Source organism: Oryx dammah, unplaced genomic scaffold, assembly GCF_014754425.2.
Source record: "Oryx dammah isolate SB20612 unplaced genomic scaffold, SCBI_Odam_1.1 HiC_scaffold_4, whole genome shotgun sequence".
Lineage (NCBI taxonomy): Eukaryota > Metazoa > Chordata > Mammalia > Artiodactyla > Bovidae > Oryx > Oryx dammah.
The window spans coordinates 18,680,405-18,692,141 of NW_024070188.1; positions in this window are offsets into that span (position 1 = coordinate 18,680,405).

Consider the following 11,737-nt stretch of genomic DNA (forward strand, 5'->3'; position numbering starts at 1 on the left):
CTGACATGTTTAAAATCTGGGAGACTTTGATAAGTCACTTGAGTAGAGAGAATATCTACTTTCCTGGGCTATTTTAAGGATCAGGGATAGTATGATAGCTGTACATACCCTATAGAGTCAAAATATTAGATCTCATGTTACTTCACCTTCCCTCCCGAGGGTCCTTCTTCATTTTGAATGGTGCACAGACACTAGATCGTAGCATATGCTTAAAACAGATGTCCACTGAATTCAAATAATAAAGGAATACAGATGTGAGGAACTACATGGAAAGCTACATGTTTATTTTAGGCTGTCAAGGATTGCCTCATAGCCTTCTAAGGAAGGGCTAAAATGCCAAGATGGGGCCCAAAACAGCCAAATAAAGGAGCCAGTTGTGATAAGTCAGTCATTCTGGGTAACAGGTTCCCACTATTCTTCACGGACTGAGGTTTAATAAACGTTTAACAAGTTATAGGACTTACCGAGAAACTTCAGTAAAACTTGTTGACCACATCACTACAACCCCAGGGAATCACAGATCAAATTAAAGAGAATGTTTCAGTATCAGAGCATAAACAGTCTCAAGGTCAAAGGACTGTTCCCAATTAAATAACAGAAGGACATGATCATCTTACTATTCTTAGCACACACTCTTGGAATGGAACACTATTTTTTTTTAAGCAATCAAAAATGAAAGGAAACATAATCAGAGCTGGATATGCAACTTCTAAATAAAAACTGATCCTTGACTCGAAGCTATGTCTTGATTCTCAGAACAATAACAACAACAACAAAAGAATAATAATAATATAATTTGGATTTGGGTGGATCATGGAACAAGGAGAGATATGTTTAGTTTTAATAAGTGAGAGCAAAGCATGTGGTGCCTTTTTAAAGATATCAGTGTAAGGCTCAGATTAAGTAAACACATAGAAAAAAAATCTCAGCAATGAATTGTAAAAAAATATGTTTTAAGGTCTTTAATAATCAGATTAAAACAGGAAGAAATTTCTCTTTTGATATTTCCTAAGTGAGACATAGGTCCTCCTGAAAGGGTCCTGGTGACACACAAGCCTTTACACTGACTTTGGGCACTGTTCTCTGCTCTCAAACACTCAGCCCAGAAAAATTGCAGGCTTCTGTTCACCTGTGAAATTGAGTGTGCACCCAATTCAACCTCTGTAGACAGAATGAAACACTGAACGATAAGAGAGTGAGGAGAGTGATGTGAATTTGTAAGAAATACACGTATGCTGTTGGAGTCTAATAGAAATATTTTAACCACTGGCCTGAATCCAATCTGCACAGTAATTTAATAGACTATCAACCACAAATGCAATCCATAAGGCCAGTAAATGGGTACCAAATGCTGTAGCTGATTTTCTTGGAATGGCATTGGTACAATCAAACTAATCTATGTGGAAAAGGAAGCTGCCCAGCAACGTCATATAGTCAAAATCATCAATAAGAAAGTGTAACCAATCATATCCTTATGATATATTGCTTTGGAAGAAATTTGATCTCTCTAGGCCCTAACTCTGAAAGACTTCTTATTTTGGTCACAGATTTCTTTTTTTGTAGTATACTGTATCTCATTAAATGTATAGGGAACTTGTGGGAACAGAACTTGAAGCTGATGTTTTCAAAACACCATATAAGCATACATTTTAAAAATGATGACACGCAGATGACACCACTCTTATAGCAAAAAGTGAAAAGGAACTAAAGAGCCTCTTAATGAAAGTAAAAGAGGAGAGTGAAAAGGCTGGCTTAAAACTCAACATTCAGAAAACTAAGATCATAACATTCAGTCCCATCACTTCATGACAAATAGATGGGGAAAAATGGAAACAGTGACAGACTTTAATACTTGAGCTCCAAAATCACTACAGATAGTGACTGCAGTCATAAAATTACAAGATGCTTGCTCCTTGGAAGAAAAGCTATGACAAACCTGGACAGCATATTAAAAAGCAGAGACATTACTTCACTGACAAAGGTCCATATAGTCAAGCTATGGTTTTTCCAGCAGTCGTGTATGGATGTGAAAAATTGGACCATAAAGAAGCCTGAGTACCAAAGAATTGATGCTTTTGAACTGTGGTGTTGGAGAAGATTCTTGAGAGTTCCTTGGACTTCAAGGACATCAAACCAGTCAATCCTAAAGGAAATTAATCCTGAATATTTATGAGAAGGACTGATGCTGAAGCTGAAGCTCCAATACTTTGGCCACCTGATGCGAAGGGCCGATTCATTAGAAAAGATCCTGATATTTGGAAAGATTGAAGGCAGGAGAAGGAGATGACAGAGGGTGAAATTGTTGGATGGCATCACTGACTCAATGAATATGAGTTTGAGCAAGCTCCAGGAGATGGTAAAGGACAGGGAAGCCTGGCATGCTGCAGTTCATTGGGTCGCAAAGAGTCGGACATGACTGAGTGACTGAACAGCAACAATGATTTTTTTTTCCTTTCAAAGCAGTTTATTGCAACTTGTACCATTTGGATACTGTTTTACAATTCCAATTTAGGGAATTATTTTCAGAGTAATTTAAGGAGCCCTAAAAGGAAATTAATCCCATCACTTTATAATCATAATTCGGAGAAGATGGACTCAGAGGGTTGTGATTATTAGCTCCATTCTGCCTCTACTAAATAGAAACATTTAGGTCAGGTATAATAATATTTTATAGGGGAAAAATACAAATAAAACTTTTTTAGAAGGAAGCCATTTTTTTAAAGTCATGGAAAGCCTTTAAGACCACAGTGAATTGCCTTATCTAGATAATTTGGAATTATCTAAAAGGACAGAAGTAAACTAACTGTTCTGAATGTCTCTTCCAGCTGAAGAGTAGATTCTTTTGAATCACATATAGTGTATGACAAAAAGACTGCCCACCAGATATGCTGGTTAAATGCAGCTTTCTCTACTACTATATGATGTTGTCCATATAAATCCCCACTAATGCTCTTTCTTTCCATGGATGCTCAGTTGAAAATAAAATATCAATTGTTTATGTAAGAAAGTTAATTTTACCATTAGAAACTAGATTGCTGACAGGACAGAAAAATATTAGAAGCTACCTTGAAAAATCCAACATCATATTTTATTCATTTATTCAGAAACAATCAGGTATTTATAATTCATTATGTGACAGGATCCTAAGTACTGACATGCAGAAGTCAATAAAAAGAGGCAATGGTCCTTGATCTCATAGAATTTGCATTCTTATATAGAAGGTAAACTTCAGATTAAGTTACACAAATACATATGCAATTAAGTATTCTGGTTAGGTCTGTGATGAAAAAGCAAAGTACTCTGATAGGGAAGAAAGGCTGATCCAATTTAAGTTTGAGGAAAAAACATTAATGAGTTCCATAAGAACATTAGAATTTACCAAGTGGATGTTCACTTCAGCACAGAAAGCAATGTGTAGAAAGGTCTGCAATGTGGCAAACATCTTGATATTTTCAAGGATTGAAAGGTGGACAGTGAAGCAAGGGCTTCACTAGGGATGGAGAGTAAGGTGAGACTGGAGAAATAAGTGCAGGCCAGGTCTTGCAGGGCTCCATAGCGTATGTCAATGATGAAGGCTTTTCTGCCTAAATGCAATGGAAAACCACTGAAGGGTCTTAATCAAGGTGAGAACATGAGCAAACGAAATTCATAAAAAGTTCACTCCAGCACAGGGAGTAGTAGGGAGAAAATTACAGGGAAACAAGGCTATTGTACGTCTAAAATAATTCACATAGGGCTCTGAGAGTGACAGTGGAGATGGAAAGGAGCAGGCAGCTCTGCAATATACCTCCTGTGATATTACAATATAATTTTAATGTCTGGAAATAAACACCAATTGCTTCTATTTGATTCAAGATAAAACTTTGGCAATAACTTTACAAAAATGTTCTAAATGAAGGCCTTTACAGTTACAGTTTAGAGAAAACAGAATAGGGCAGTAGAGTTTATAAAACAAATCACATGTTTACCTACCAGGAGAGCTCTCTATCCCTGGAGTATCATCTGATGAATACAGGTTCATGTCAAACGTTTCTGTTGTGATTAGTATCCCACTAGGTGGGATTATAGGGGACTGGAATGCAAAAGTAGGAAGTCAAGAAACACCTGGAGTAACAGGCAAATTTGGCCTTGGAATGTGGAATGAAGCAGGGCAAAGGCTAATAGAGTTCTGCCAAGAGAACGCACTGGTCATAGCAAACACCCTCTTCCAGCAACACAAGAGAAGACTCTACACATGGCATCACCAGATGGTCAACACCGAAATCAGATTGATTATATTCTTTGCAGCCAAAGATGGAGAAGCTCTATACAGTCAGCAAAAACAAGACTGGAAGCTGACTTTGGCTTGGATCATGAATGCCTTATTGCAAATTCAGACTGAAATTGAAGAAAGTGGAGAAAACCACTAGACCATTCAGGTATGACCTAAATCAAATCCCTTATGACTATACAGTGGAATTGAGAAATAGATTTAAGGGATTAGATCTGATAGAGTGATCTGATGAACTATGGATGGAGGTTCATGACATTGTATAGGAGACAGGAATCAAGATCATCCCCAAGAAAAAGAAATGTAAAAAAGCAAAATGGCTGTCTGAAGAGGCCTTTCAAATAGCTGTGAAAACAAGGGAAGCAGAAAGCAAAGGAGAAAAGGAAAGATATACCCATTTGAATGCAGAGTTCCAAAGAATAGAAAGGAGAGATAAGAAAGCCTTCCTCAGTGATCAATGCAAAGAAATAGAGGAAAACAATAGAATGGGAAAGACTAGAGATCTCTTCAAGAAAATTAGAGATACCAAGGGAACATTTCATGCAAAGATGGGCTTGATAAAGGACAGAAATGGTATGGACCTAACAGAAGCAGAAGATGTTAAGAAGAGGTGGCAAGAATACACAGAAGAACTGTACAAAAGAGATCTTCAAGACCAAAATAATCATGATGGTATGATCACTCACCTAGAGCCAGACATCCTAGAATGTGAAGTCCAGTGGGCCTTAGAAAGCATCACTACAAACAAAGCTAGTGGAAGTGATGGAATTCCAGTTGAACTGTTTCAAATCCTGAAAGATGATGCTGTGAAAGTGCTGAACTCAATATGCCAGCAAATTTGGAAAACTCAGCAGTGGCCACAGGACTGGAAAAGGTCAGTTTTCATTCCAATCCCAAAGAAAGGCAATGCCAAAGAATGCTCAGACTACCTCACAATTGCACTCATCTCACATGCTAGTAAAGTAATGCTCAAAATTCTCCAAGCCAGGCTTCAGCAATACATGAACCGTGAACTTCCTGATGTTCAAGGTGGTTTTAGAAAAGGCAGAGGAACCAGAGATCAAACTGCCAACATCTGCTGGATCATGGAAAAAGCAAGAGAGTTCCAAAAAAAAATCTACTTCTGCTTTATTGACTATGCCAAAGCCTTTTCCTGTGTGGATCACAATAAACTGTGGAAAGTTCTGAAAGAGATGGGAATACCAGACCACCTGACCTGCCTCTTGAGAAACCTATATGCAGGTCAGGAAGCAACAGTTAGAACTGGACATGGAACAACAGACTGGTTCCAAATAGGAAAAGGAGTACATCAAAGCTGTATATTGTCACCCTGCTTATTTAACTTATATACAGAGTACATCATGAGAAACACTGGGCTGGAGGAAGCACAAGCTGGAATCAGGATTGCTGGGAGAAATATCAATAACCTCAGATATGCAGATGACACCACCCTTATGGCAGAAAGTGAAGAGGAACTAAACAGCCTCTTGATGAAAGGGAAAGAGGAGAGTGAAAAAGTTGGCTTAAAGCTCAACATTCAGAAAACGAAGATCATGGCATCCGGTCCCATCACTTCATGGGAAATAGATGGGGAAACAGTGGAAACAGTGGCTGACTTTATTTTTTGGGGCTCCAAAATCACTGCAGATGGTGACTGCAGCCATGAAATAAAAAGATGCTTACTCCTTGGAAGGAAAGTTATGACCAACCTAGATAGCACATTCAAAAGCAGAGACATTACTTTGCCAACAAAGGTCCATCTAGTCAAGGCTATGGTTTTTCCAGTGGCCATGTATGGATACAAGAGTTAGACTATAAAGAAAGCTGAGTGTCAAAGAATTGATGCTTTTGAACTGTGGTGTTGGAAAAGACTCTTGAGAGTCCCTTGAACTGCAAGGAGATCCAACCAGTCCATCGTAAAGGACATCAGTCCTGGGTGTTCATTGGAAGGACTGATGTTGAAGCTGAAACTCCAATACTTTGGCCCCCTGATGTGAAGAGCTGACTGGTTTGAAAAGACCCTGATGCTGGGAAAGATTGATGGCAGGAGGAGAAGGGGACGACAGAGGATGAGATGGCTGGATGGCATCACGGACTCAATGTCTATGGGTTTGAGTGAACTCCGGGAGTTGGTGATGGACAGGGAGGCCTGGCGTGCTGTGATTCATGGGGTCGCAAAGAGTCAGAGCGATTGAACTGAGGTGGGATTAAGTTCAGAGTTTGCCAATTCACAGAGAGTATACTTTTATGTGGTTACTGTAATCTGAAGGTTTAGGCGAAGAGAATAAGCTTAGTTGGGAGAAAGGTAGAACAAAATAAACTATTTGCTCATAAGTAAATATACATAAATATGAAAGAAAATCATTGAACAGGATTTCTAAAGTGTTCTAAAGCACTTGTCCTTGAATGTGACTGGGGATTTGGGTACATTAAACTGAAAACAGTTATGTGCAAATGTCCATATTAATAAAAGTTAAAAAGGTTTGAGCAATGTTAAACATGGTCCTTGGAGATAAGCTAATTAGTAAACTAGAGAGTCTTAAAATTCTCAAGTGCCATCTTTGAACTGAAGAAGACATCTACTAATGAAGTCCCCAATGGGCTTAAAGTCTATATCTGGCAGTATGTGTATTTCTGTAGCTGAATTTCAACTATGTTGATGTATTAAAAAATGGTATGAGATGTTACTCCATAAAGAAAAAGGAGGGTAAAAATGTTTACAGCACCCTAAGCTGAAAGCATTTGATTTTTAATTTCTTGGCCATACATAATGCATAAAACAAGCACATGCAACCAAAGTACCCAATAAACAGAGAGGGAAAAGGGTTAAAAATGATATAATCAGGAAAAATAATTAAATCTAATTCTCTGACTCATTTAAATATTACAAAAATAAAAGAGGTAAATTTGACTCTTCAAAGTTTTTTAAGTGAAAACATCACACTTTATGGCCAAGGATACTATTATTTCAAATGGAGTGTTTTAAAGTTGCATACACAGAGCAGATACTTAATTTAGAAATCTATATGGATACCTAATTGTCTTAATCTTGACGGGAAGAAAGTGTTGTTCCAGCAGCTGGCTAGCACTTACTATTTATTACCAATCTATGATTTATTATACTTCATAGAAAAGTCACTTGCTATGAAACTTGTGTTTTCTAATAAGCATTCTACTATGATGTATTACTGAGTGTTTCCTCGCTGTTAACAAGGAGCCTAGAGAAACCAAGTAGGTTTCAGGGACCAGAAAACCTGGTAAACAATATTGTCCTGGCCTTTTGAACAGGGTCATGACATACAGGAGCATACCCAGGAGAGAGATTTAATACATACAGCTGGAGTGCCTCTTCCTTCCCTAAGGTCATGAGCAAGATCCAATACCTATACCTCTATAATCTGAAAAACTAAAAATGGGCAGAGCACAAGGCAAAACACAATTTTTTTAAAAAGTCACCAATATTAAACAAGTTCAATTAAACCAGCACAGCATACACCTCCTTATTGTACCCACACCCTATTCCAATCAGGTGTATTTTTATGACTCTCTTTCAAACTAATTCAACCTCTTAAAAAACATGATATTACCATCCTCTCTTTTCACTTTTATCTTTATAAAAGCAGAGGGAGGGTGGAAGGGTGGGAGAGAAGGAAAGGAAGAAGAGAGAGGGAGAGAGAAAAGGAAGAATAGAGAAAAAAAAACAATAAAACTCTTTCAGTCTGCTCAAAGTCAGATGACTTTGACATAGAACTCACAAGGAAAATAACTCAGAGCTGCTGAAAAAGGAGAAAGCTGTGGAAAAAAAATGAGGTCAATTAGACCCGGGGGGATGTTAGGCATTAGATACGTATGTCTGAGCCCAGCACGTATGTGTCTTACATACTTATCTTGCTTCTATTCTAACCTTTTGTGTCTTCCTCCCAAATTGCGACATATTTGTAGATCTGTTTTTACTTCTGTTGCAAGCCTTTGAACCCCTACATCAGCATTCAACATTATGGTACCATTTTTGTTTGGGATTTCAACATCCTCAATCCTATTTACCAAAAGAAAAGTGGCAGGAAGTATGAGAAGTAACAGAAAGTCCTTTTGATCTTCTACTAATATTTCTCTTAATAGTTTTAACTTAAGCCTGTAATTCTATCTGAAAACAAGCCAACTAGAGATTGATCTAGGTTCTAATGTTTCTTTCTTTTAAAATGAAAACATGCCAGGACCTTAAGAGGGGCTATCCATCATTGGCACTTCGATGTAACCTTGTTAAACTAGATTGTTACCTCCTAACACTTTGCCTATGCCATTTACACTCAAGAGTCCAGCTTCAGGGAAGGAGTCAGAGATGTGAAATGTAAGCAAGTGACACATACCAGGCAAGTATGGTGACTTCATTAAACAAGAATCCTGTGGCTTGATTTTAACTAGAGACAAGAACTGATAGAGGCACAGAGAAATGTTAAGCTTTATACACTTTGTAGTTTTTTCTCTAACTGGCCCTGGGTCCCACAGTATTTGTTATTACGACCTTCCTTTAAATTGTTTTGTTCTTTTCCATCATCACAGATACTTCTTAAGGGCATAAGTTGGTTCTAACTGCAATTGTTTGATATTTTATCAGTGCTTAGAGAATTGTTTAATCTTGGGATGAAGTGCAAATATTTATTAAAAATAGAATCATTGGGGATAAAGAAGTTTTCAAATAACACTTTTTTTTTCAGAATTGATAGAATGAAGGAAAATGTTCAAATACTGAGAGAAGATGAGGGGAAGGAGAAAAAAGAAATATATGGGAGACAAGGGAAATAACTGATGCATAATACTAATCAAATGCAAGATAATAACAAATATCAGCATATCGTTCTTGGATAAGAGATGTTACTTATATAACAAGGGTGTGGATTGATATAATTGGTGGAAAGTGGGACAGAGACAGAAAGCAGGAAAATATAGACATCAAAAGGCACAAATACATTTGGGTCATAAAGGAAACTTCATGGATATATTTTGTTAAGTAAGAGAGCGCCTTGGGATGCTGCTGAGGAAAATGATGGCTAAAAAAAAGGCTATATGATCTATATGAATAGATCAGCCTTTAAATGTGTCTTTGATATTCTCCCTTCAAGAAAACATTTTTAAAAACTTTAACTGAGATTGCTCTGCATAATTGCAGGCTTTATGTTTATTCAGTTGGTCACTATTGTTTTTTCACATTTCTCTTTGTCAGTTGCAGCAACCAGATTCAGACAGAAAATGCTGTTAATCTTAAAGTGTCAGTCCTATCTCACTTTGAGGAAAACTTAAGAAAACCCCCATTGATTTCAAACAGGATTGACTCTAGTGGGAATAGAAAAAGGTAATTTAAATGTGTTTTGTTATAGGTGATACTATATTTCAGTAGACAAAATATTGAGGAAAAAGGTGTAAGGTACGTAATAAGATGTAAGGGATACAGTCAACAACTGTCATGAGTATATTCCATCAAAGTGAGGAAATATTGCTGTATAAGCTTCTCACATGTTCACAATCCAGCATTACCCCATTGTCTATGACATACTTTAAACATTAAACAGTACATTCTAAATGCATCCTTGTTTTCATTTATTATTTCTCCAGCCCCATTCTCTCATATACTGCTCTTTTTCCTAATGGTTCATTATCTATTTGCAGCCTTCAAAATGTAGGTGTTTTTTCCTCTGCTCTCCCTCTTGTCTTTATTTATTCAGCCATCTCTCATCATTTTTCTGAAATCAATGTTCTGTTTTGTTTTTCCTGCATACCCTTGAGATCCAAATCCCTTTCCAGAAAAGCCTTGTTCCTCAAAGTCATCAGACTCATGCTCTCCATTGGTAAATATTTCCAGGTCATTGGTGCATGAAACACTGATTAATCTTTACTACAATTCCAGGGTCCCAGCCACCACGCAGTATTCCATGCAGCCTAGTCCTTAGTCTTCTCCCCATTTCTGTCCTTGCTTATAACACTTTTTGAGTGAATACATTACTTCAAGCTACATCTTTATCTTTCTGGACTCATACTGTTTTTCCTTAAACCATTTTCTCTAAATATTCCCAGCTTTTGCAAGATTACCAAACACCACTAGTTTCCCCACCAGGATCCTTCCCTTTAAAAACTATGCTTCACTCAGGTGAAAGGGGAAGGCTCAAGCCCTTTCGCCTGAGTCCCTCACCGAATTTTCATTCCAGAGCACGTTCAGAGTAAATGCTCTCTGAACTTTTTGGATGAGATAAAAGGAGTGCGGGAAGATGGAGTTATCACAAGTTAAACATCACACTAGGGCAATTCAGGGAGAAGGCGATGGCACCCCACTCCAGTACTCTTGCCTGGAAAATCCCATGGACAGAGGAGCCTGGTAAGCTGCGATCCATGGGGTCGCGAAGAGTTGGACACGACTGAGCGACTTCACTTTCACTTTTCACTTTCATGCATTGGACAAGGAAATGGCAACCCACTCCAGTGTTTTTGCCTGGAGAATCCTAGGGACGGGGGAGCCTGGTGAGCTGCCACCTATGGGGTTGCCCAGAGTTAGACACAACTGAAGTGACTTAGTAGAGGGCAATTCAGAGGGAGAGCACTGTGGAACAACAGAAGGGAGCGGGAAGACGATGAAATGTTTAGGGAATAATCACCGATCCAACAAAGGAAAAGGCTGAGGTACACATTCAGACGACTAAAGACGAAAAAGCTTATAGAAATTAAGAAACTGATAGGAACTGAGAAAAGAGAGGAAAGAACAGAGGAAGGGAGAACAGAGAAAGGAAAAGGGGGGAAGGGAGAGATGGAGGAAGGAAGAGAGGAAAGAAAAGACAGAGAAGGTGACAGAGGAGAAGAAGCAGGGAATGAGAGATGCAAAACCACATATACTTTAGGTGGTAGTTTGATAGAAAAGGGACAGAGGCTACTGTTGAGGACCCTCAATAAAAGGATGTATGTGAGCCAGATTTATTCTTCCAATGCCAATTAATAATTTGTCTTTTTACATAATTTCTGATTTTTCTCCCTTATCCTTTTCTTCTATTCATAAATATTTTCAGAAGGGTATAAGTTGTGTCCGACTCTTTGTGTCCCCATGGACTGTAGTCGGCCAGGCTACTCTGTCCATGGAATTTTCCAGGCAAAAATACCAGAATGGGTTACCTTTTCCTTCTTCAAGGGATTTTCGCAATACAGGGACTGAACCTGTGTCTCTTGTATCTCCTGCAATGAGTCAGGTTTTTTTTTTTTTTTTTTTTTAACCACTGAGACACCTGGGAAGCCCTTTATAGTTTCACAGTACAGGTCTTTTGTCTCCTTAGGTAGGTTTATTCATAGATATCTTACTCATTTTAATTCGATGGCAAATGGGATTGTGTCCTTAATTTTTCTTTCTGATATTTAATTGTTAGTGATCAGTTCAGTCACTCAGTTGTGTCCATCTCTTTGCAACCCCGTGGACTGTAGCATGCCTGGCTT